The following is a 9,532-nucleotide window of genomic DNA, read 5'->3' on the forward strand; positions in this document are numbered from 1 at the left end:
GGAAATATGTTAAATATGTTAGAACATCAAACATCATGCAAAAGAACAGCGTAAAGATTGCTTGCTTGAGTTTCAAATTGTGACTTGAAAAGACCACATTTCGTGTTACCTGTGACAGTGATAGAGAGGACCTCGCTCTTAGAGAAGTTGTGAGAGAAAACGTGGATGTGATAAACACAGATGTAACTTCCCTGGTGGGTGTGGTTTGCTGCAGGAAACAGGAATGTGGCAGAGTGATTGACAGCTGTCTGGGTATGGTTCTGAGTTCCGCTGCATCCAGAGATGTTGTGTGTTGCATTCAGTGACGCCGTGTGTTGTGTTGCATCCAGAGATGTTGTTTGTTGTGTTGTGTCCAGTGATGCTGTGTGTTGTGTTATGTCTAGTGGTGTTGTGTGTTGTGTTGTATTTAGTGGCGTTGTGTGTTGTGTTGTATCCAGAGATGTCTGTTGTGTTGAATACAGTGGTGTTGTCTGTTGTGTTGTATCTAGTGGCGTTGTGTGTTGTGTTGTATCCAGAGATGTCTGTTGTGTTGAATACAGTGGTGTTGTCTGTTGTGTTGTATCTAGTGGTGTTGTGTGTCGTGTTGTATCCAGTGGCGTTGTGTGTTGTGTTGTATCCAGTGATGTTGTGTTGGATGCAGTGATGTTGTGTGTTGTGTTGGATACAGAGTGATTGACAGCTGACTGGGTGTAGTTGCGCGTGGTGTTGGATCCAGTGAAGGTGAGGTAGAAGAAGCCTCCTGGGTACTGTGGCAGGATGGAGCATCTGATACTGAAGCTGAAACCCTCCACCACCTGCTGTTGGCTTCCAGAAATGGAGTGTACTAAGGTTTGCACTGATGTTGTGAGTTGTGCTGTATCCAGTGATGTGTGTTGTGTCGTATCCAGTGATGTGTGTTGTGTTGTATCCAGTGGTGTTGTGTGTTGTGTTGTATCCAGTGGTGTTGTGTCTTGTGCTGTATCCAGTGATGTGTGTTGTGTCGTATCCAGTGATGTGTGTTGTGTTGTATCCAGTGGTGTTGTGTGTTGTGTTGTATCCAGTGGTGTTGTGTCTTGTGTTGTATCCAGTGATGTGTGTTGTGTCGTATCCAGTGATGTGTGTTGTGTCGTATCCAGTGTTGTGTGTTGTGTCGTATCCAGAGATGTGTGTTGTGTCGTATCCAGAGATGTGTGTTGTGTCGTATCCAGTGATGTGTGTTGTGTTGTAGCCAGTGATGTGTGTTGTGTTGTATCCAGTGGTGTGTGTTGTGTTGTATCCAGTGGTGTGTGTTGTGTTGTATCCAGTGGTGTTGTGTCTTGTGTTGTATCCAGTGATGTTGTGTTGGTGGAGCAGCTGATCACATGCAGCTCCTGCTGCTGGCTTTCAGAAATGGAGCTTACAAAGGTGATGATAGGCTTAAACAGCAGATCTGGAACAAGACAGAGGCGATTGGCTGAAATTGGTAATACAGTAGATTTGACTGTATGACCAGTTTAATTATAAGATATTGTACTGACAGATAGATGAGACAATGTAAATGTGTCATTGTTGAAGTCATTGTTTTACCTGAACAGATAATCTCCAGTCTGGCAGTGGAATTGCCAGACTTCTTTGTTCCACACTCCCTCAGTGAAGACTCAGACCCAACACAGGAAGCTGAAATCCACCATACAGGTTCATGTGTAGAAGCAGAAGTCCTTTCTCTTGATACAGCAGAGCCACACTCCAGCTGTCGACACACTACAGATGATGACTTCAGGTTCCAGTCAGACCGACCATCCACTGGTCTCCACTCTCCCTGGTGTTTCATCTCCAGTATTCCAATACACTTACTGGTTCCCCTCACCAACCTGACATTGTCAGACTCTGTACAGAGACCAGAGAGTAAACAGTAAAGATTCATATTTATTTATTCATGAAATAATAATCCAAAGTTCCAAACCAAATGTTTAGCCTGTCTTTTACCTGAGCAGGTGAGTCCAACAGACTTGTAAGGTGAGCTTGTGTTTCTAGTTGAGTCTGAAGTTCCACAGTCCAGGAGAACAGACTCGTTGCCTTTACACTGGAACTCTTTGGTCCACATTGAAACATTGGCTTCTCCATAGAGCGCCCCCTGGAGGACTGAAGGAGGCCCACATCCTAGCTGCCTACAGACCACCTCTGCATCCTGCTGGTCAAAGTCACCTTCACACACTGAGACCCAAGACTCATTAGACTTCACCTCCACTCTGCCTGAACACAAACTAGGACCATTCACCAACCTCACAGACTCTGGAGACAGAGAGAGAGAGAGAGACATTTCAAGTCACTGACGATAAAGGCATAATAAAACAAGAAAAATTAAAGCAATAACAAGCCCAGAGACATTATATGCAAGATGAATGTTACATACTGTAGCATAATAGTATAGTAAGGCATAATGCCCCATCAGAACATTCCACACATGTTATTTTCACAAACAGCAAAATTAATGGCTCCGAATGGTTTAATAATTGATCAGGGCCAGTGTTTCCCGTGGCTTTGTCAGACATTACTGTCGTTGAAGTAGTAGTGTGTTACCTGAACAGTTCACCTCCAGTACGTACAAGGAGGTGGAAGACATCTTATTTCCACAGTCACTCAGAGAAGACTCAGACCCAACACAGTGAGGTGTTATCCTCCATGCAGGTTGATGTGTAACACCAGAACTCCTCTCTGTTGAAATGGCAGAGCCACAGCCAAGGTGTCGACACACTACAGATGAGGACTGCAGGTTCCAGTCAGACCAACCGTCCACTGGTCTCCACTCTCTCTGGTGTTTCATCTCCAGTATACCAGCACAGTTACTGGTTCCTCTCACCAACCTGACATCATCAGACTCTGTAGAGACAAGAGAGTAAACGCAATAAATAAAACAAACAAACAAATACAAAAATAAAATAAATAAATAAATCACCATGTGAAGTGAGGGGCACTCTTATCTTCATACATCATCTCATTCTGGCCATTCACAATTTCTATCTTAACTTTTCTGTCCTCAAGTCCTTTTTATCTCAAGTCCTCAAGGCTAATCCTCAAGGCTAATCACTTGTGGCGTCCTCACTTCACACGAAAGGGCGCTCTTATCATCATGCACCATCACACATCACATGCTGTGCTTAGCCAATCAAATCATCACAAATGTAATTCTGGCCAATCACTTTTGGCGTCTTCACTTTTCTGCCCTCACTTGTATCTTCAATATGTACTTTGCTCAGCCAATCAAATCATCACTATGGGGTGATCAGCCAATCATCAGCCAATGTTTGTGTTCACACAGATCCACAAAGCTGGGCATCAAAAATAAAATCACACCCCAGTGTGAAGTGAGCGGTGCCGTTCTGCTGCACCCACTATCAAGTGGGGGGGTGGGATTAACATGCAAGGGGAAAAAAACATGTTATTACTCTCATTATAAAATGATTATCCAAATTAAAAGGTGTCTTTTACCTGAGCAGGTTAGTTCAACAGACTTGTCAGATGAGGAGGTGTTTCTGGATGAGTTTGAGGCTCCACAGTTCCGGAGAGCTGACTCAGTGCCTTCACACTGGAACTCTTTGGCCCACATTGGAGCCTTGACTTCTCCATAGAGCGCCCCCTTGAGGGCCGAAGAAGCTCCGCAACCAAGCTCCCTACAGACCACCTCTGCATCCTGCTGGTCAAAGTCACCTTCACACACTGAGGCCCATGACTCATTAGACTTCACCTCCACTCTGCCTGAACACAAACTAGGACCATTCACCAACCTCACAGACTCTGGAGAGAGAGAGAGAGACAGAGAGAGAGAGAGAGAGTGATTATACAATGATGTTAGTGATCTACAAGAGAATGTATGAATGCATTATGGATGCAAATTGAATCTAATCACATCAGAGGAAAGTCAACGTTGTTTTACTGAAACCCTAAACAAACAGTGTTCTTTCATTCTAAAATAAAGTAATTCATATGGAAATATATAATCAATAAATCAAAACACAAATAACTAATCATCATCATCATCATCATCATCATCATCATCATGATCATCATCATCATCATCATCACAAGATCTTCCCCAGTAGCTCATGAGACTAAAGGCCTTTTCTAGTCACTGCACTCATAAGCATGCACACACGCATAAACACACATGCACACACAAGCACGAAGACACTTACGCACACACGCACGCAAGCGCACATACATACACGCACAGAGATGAAATGAGAGACTGTAAGGACTGCTGTCATTGTGTTACCTGAACAGTTCACAGTGGGTTTGCCTGTAATCAAACCTTTCCGTTTGACATGATTCTCCATTATGACACAGACGCTCAGTGAAGACTCAGACCCAACACAGTGAGGTGTAATCCTCCATACAGGTTGTTGTGTGAAACCAGAAGTCCTTTCTGTTGAAACGGCAGAGCCGCAGTCCAATTGTCTGCACACTACAGATGAGGACTGCAGGTTCCAGTGAAACCCACCGTCCACTGATCTCCACTCTCCCTGGTGTTTTATTTCCAGTATACCAGAACAGGTACTGGTTCCTCCCACCAACCTTACATCATCAACCACTGTAAAGAGACAGGTGAGTAAACATTTAAACAGTATCACTTTATAATAAACATGAAAGATCACACTTGTGTGAAGTGAGGGGGGCTCTTATCATACATCATCACATTCCGGCCAAGCACAATTGGTGTCCTCACTTTTCTGTCCTCACTTTTAGCCTCAATTATGTGGCACACACAGACACAGAACTATACTAGCCTATACTACTATCCTATAGCTAGCACCCCTCAAAAATGATTGCAGGGTGTAGCTTGTCTTTACCTGAGCAGGTGAGTCCAACGGTCTTGTCAGGCAAACAGGTGTTTCTGGTTGAGTTTGAGGCTCTACAGTCCAGGAGAGCAGACTCAGCGCCTTCACACTGGAACTCTTTGGTCCATATTGGAGTGTTCACTTCTCCATAGAGCGCCCCCTTGAGGGCCGAAGCAGCTCCGCAACCAAGCTCCCTACAGACCACCTCTGCATCCTGCTGGTCAAAGTCACCTTCACACACTGAGGCCCACGACTCATTAGACTTCACCTCCACTCTGCCTGAACACACACTAGGACCATCCACCAACCTCACAGACTCTGGAGAGAGAGAGAGAGAGAGAGAGAGAGAGAGAGAGAGAGAGAGAGAGAGAGAGAGAGGGGGGGGGGTTATGTTAAACAAACATTATGTTGTAATTGATGTTGTAAGATGATAAGAGCGCCCCTTACTTCACACGGGTGTGACCTTTTTAAATCACACTTGTGTGAAGTGATGGGGCGCTTCGCATCCTGAAACAAACATTGTACAAACAGTCCATTTGGCTGCCACATGACATCATGAGTGGTTTTATTTTTGTGTTTACATCACTAGACAAGTTTTTTAAATGTTTAGTTTTATATTGCATTCAACTTCGTCTCTGTGCTGTACGGCCGACGGCCACTTATAGGTCTCTGTTGCTAGGTAACCGATGTAAAGGCAGTGAACCGGAAGCGAAACAGTCTCGCTCCGCCTGCTTTAACACATCCCTTGTCAGGTATTCATTAATTCTTCCCTAACTGCCAGCGTTTTTCAGTGAAACCCTTATTTTGAAGGTTCCGCTGGAACTAACGTATACAAGTACAAGCAGTTAAATGTATCCTAGTATCTTTTAGGCACTACAGGGTTCCCTCTACACTTGTTTCTACGCGTGTGATTCTTTAACTTGTTTGTTGACTACAATTCATGCTTACTTCACACATGTAAATTGCTCTGTATTATTTAATTGTGGACTTCACATGAAGAGGAAAGGCATATTTTAAATAGCATGTTGATGATAACACAACTTTTACATTGTTGATGCATATACTGTTTACTGCTTTTACCTGAACAGTTGAGCTTCAGTGTAAGAGTGGAATTATACGACTTTACTGGTCCACACTCCATCAGTGAAGACTCAGAGCCAACACAGGAAGATGGAATCACCCATCCTGGTTGACGTGTAGAACTAGAAGCAAATTCTGTTGAAAGAGCAGATCCACAATCCAACTGTCTACACACTACAGATGATGACATCCTGTTCCAGTCAAACCAAGCCAACACCGGTCTCCACTCTCCCTGGTGCTTCATCTCCAGTATACCAGTACAGCTACTGGTTCCTCCCACCAACCTGACATCTTCGGACTCTGCACAGAGTAATAAGCAGTAAAAACGGATTACATTCATTACAATACCTTGGACAATACAATATAAAAATCAGTTTAAATTTTGTTCACCTGTTGAGTTGTGAGTTGGTTTTAGTTGGAGAGCTGAGGGGAAAAATAATGAATAAATTAGTTTCACTCTAACGATACACTGGAAATGAAGTCTGGAAATCTCTGTTGGAAGTGTTATTGAAGATGGATGGATATAACGTGTCTGTCTGTCTGTCTGTCAGTACAGGTATGTACTGTGAGGGCATTAGCAGCAGTTAAATGAACAGGTGTGTTCAGTATAGTCATTAGCAGGACAGCACTGGCCCAGGAGGAATAGGAAGGTTCCCGGTTCGATCCCGGGCTCTCCCTGTGTTATTGTCCAAGTGTCCTTGAGCAAGACACTGAACACAAAAATAGCTGATCTACAAGCCCACAACGTGTCGCAGCGCGACACATTGTTAGCTTGTAGATCGGCTATTTTCAGCATGCAACTAATTTTAAAATGACTTATAGTGGATCTCTTGTCCACTAGTCCCTTCCTAGCATTTTAGTCTAGTTTTTATTTGTTGACGAAATTGTCAATATATTTAGTCATCGTAGCTTAGTTTTCATTTAGTTTCCATGTAGTTTTCGTCAGTGGAAAAAGCTAGTCGACGAACATTTTTAGTTAGTATTAGTCGACGAAATCAACACTGCCTAGGAGACACGATGAATGTCATCTAAAATGATCAGTGATGATAATATGTGTGTCATTTTCAGGGCCCTGTCGTCATGGAACTGCAGACCTATCGTTACCATGGACACAGCATGAGTGATCCTGCAGGTGTCAGGTAAATAAATAAAAGCTACACCCACTTATGCTACTTTTTAAATGTATTCTTTAATTTCACACTGAAACATTCACTGTGTTGACGCCCAGTGCTCTTGATATCTCACTGTAGTCTTCTTTGATTGATTGAATACTTTATTCATTGCTTATTTCTTTACTGCGTCGGAATAGCATAATACCGCCCGAACTGCTCCCAAGTTGCATGGTTTCCTCTGCTATCAGTGTGTGGATGGGTGAATGTGTAACGCACATTGTTCACCCATTTTGGGCGGGAACCCCTTTTGGTGTTATAACATTAACGTTATAATTTAGCTATTGAAAAATAGCAGATCTACAAGCTCATAGCGCGCCACCGAGTGGCGCGCTATGCACTTGTAGATCTGCTATTTTTTTTAAATCGTCAAAATGTGCCTCAAATCTTTCAGAAAATTCTCATGATTTAGAAAACTTTTTTTTTTAATTTTGAGGTCAGGCCTGAAAGGGGTTAAGCACTTTCAATAAAGGCGCTATATAAATGCACCATTCACCATCATAAAAGTTCACCTTAAGAGTCAATATAAAATGATTTATGTTGTGATTATTAGCTTTAGTAAGCTTTAGCTTACTATAGCTTTAATAATACTGCATTATAAGCAGATTATAATGCATTCATACTGTGTTATTATTATTGTGATAAAGCATTTATCAGTGTTTTTAGAATACATAAACAGTGATAATAAAGCATGACTACTGAGGTAATGGTTCAGTCTCTACTCACGGCAGTCAGCGTGTTTGTCCTCACAGTCACATCTCCATGACAATGGAATGCACGTGTCTTTCTGACAAACAAACTGAAGGGGGAGACAGAGGTTCAGGTCCATAATAATCAGTAATGTATCAAAGACATGTAACCCATTTAGGACTGAGGACCAGATTCTACAGAATGTCTTCTAAATCATGACAGTTGTCTATAAAACCTATGTTTCTATGTCAGTGATTTTCAAACTATTTAAGGTCAAAGAACCCAACAATTATATGCAATTGGCCGCCGACCCCCATCTGAAAATATGTTGTTCCAGGGACCATCCCTGCAAAGATACGAGTTCAAAATGTTCGCCCTGAAAGAATATACATTCAAAAATTTGTGCCACATTTACGAGCTTGTAGATCTGCTATTTGTCAATAGCTAAAGTATAACATAATGCTTAAAACACCAAAAGGGGTTCTCGTCCTTAAAGGAGAATTCCATACTAGAAGGCTTTCTTACCTTTATTTGTAGTTGTTACGTCCCCACCAAAGAGGTCCAGGTGTTATTTTGTGCAAAAGTGCATTATTTCCCCTACCATAAGTCCTCAATGGGGGTTGGGGTTTTGTGCTAATTCGCTTATTTCCATCGAAATAAGTAGTCAAGTTGATTTTTGAGCGATGGAAATGATGGAAATAACACCCCATAACCCCATTCAATTCAATGCAATTCAATGCAATTCATTGAGGGCTTATTCATTAGGGGAAATAGCCAATAATGCGCTTTTGCACAAAATAACACCTGGACCTCTTTGGTGGGGACGTAACAACTACAAATAAACGTATAAAAAAGCCTTCCAGCATGCGGAATTCTCCTTTAATGGATAAAGTCATACAGAGTAACACAAGTGAAGCTGAGGTGAATCACCTGGCTGGCAGTGCAGTTGGACATGCACTGCTTGTCGTCATCTGACAAGTAGGAGTCGGTGGGACAGGAACACTTGTAGCCTCCTCCAGGTGAGAGCAGACACAGGTGACTGCAGCCTCCATTGTTGGTCTGACATGGATGACCAGACACTGCAGGGTGGAGAAAACATGCAACACATGTAAGGAATATGAGAACACACACCTATATGTTAAAACAGTGCTTTATACACCTGTATTCAACACCAGGTTGTTTATACAACACTTTTCAAAACATATCAATTAATTCAACAATACAGAAGAAATAAAAGTCATGAAACATAATGAAGAGTAATAATGAGAGTGTTACAGCAGGTGGTACAGACCCTCAGGTTGTCTAGAGGGGTGGTAGATGTGGATGTCATGTGGACCGTACAGCTCGCTGATGATTGTGGTCTTGTTGATACCATGAGTCTTGTTGGCTCTGTAGATGGAGCTGTTCGTCCAGTCTGTCCAGTAGATGTGATCCTCAAACACAGTAATAAACCAGATGTTGTCCTGACTCACAACTACAGACACACAGAACCCCAAATAAAAAGAGTCAGACTGTAATAAATGCATGCATGAATAAAGTACTACAAATACTGCTTTAACATACATTAGAGTATAACAAAGTGAACAATGTGTGTGTGTGTGTGTGTGTGTGTGTGTGTGTGTGTGTGTGTGTGTGTGTGTGTGTGTGTGTGTGTGTGTGTGTGTGTGTGTGTGTGTGTGTGTGTGTGTGTGTGTGTGTTGTGCACCTGTCTGTCTGTTGGTTCCATCCAGGTTGGCAAACTCAATGTATTTCCTATTGTTGGTCCAGTATATGTGATCATTGATGTAGTCTAACGTCAGG

General features: G+C 42.5%; 1 long non-coding RNA gene across 1 annotated transcript; it reads right to left on the minus strand.

The window, feature by feature from the left end:
- Window positions 1-1,156: 1,156 nt before the first annotated feature.
- LOC306920017 lies at window positions 1,157-2,679 on the minus strand. Its single transcript, XR_013789600.1, has 4 exons — window positions 2,539-2,679; window positions 1,945-2,250; window positions 1,546-1,845; window positions 1,157-1,408 (listed from the first exon to the last, which is right to left on the minus strand). It is a non-coding gene; the product is annotated as an uncharacterized lncRNA (long non-coding RNA).
- Between the last annotated feature and the right edge of the window lie 6,853 nt (window positions 2,680-9,532).

This window comes from Electrona antarctica (genome assembly GCF_951216825.1).
Source record: "Electrona antarctica genome assembly, chromosome: 3".
Taxonomy (NCBI): Eukaryota; Metazoa; Chordata; class Actinopteri; order Myctophiformes; family Myctophidae; genus Electrona; species Electrona antarctica.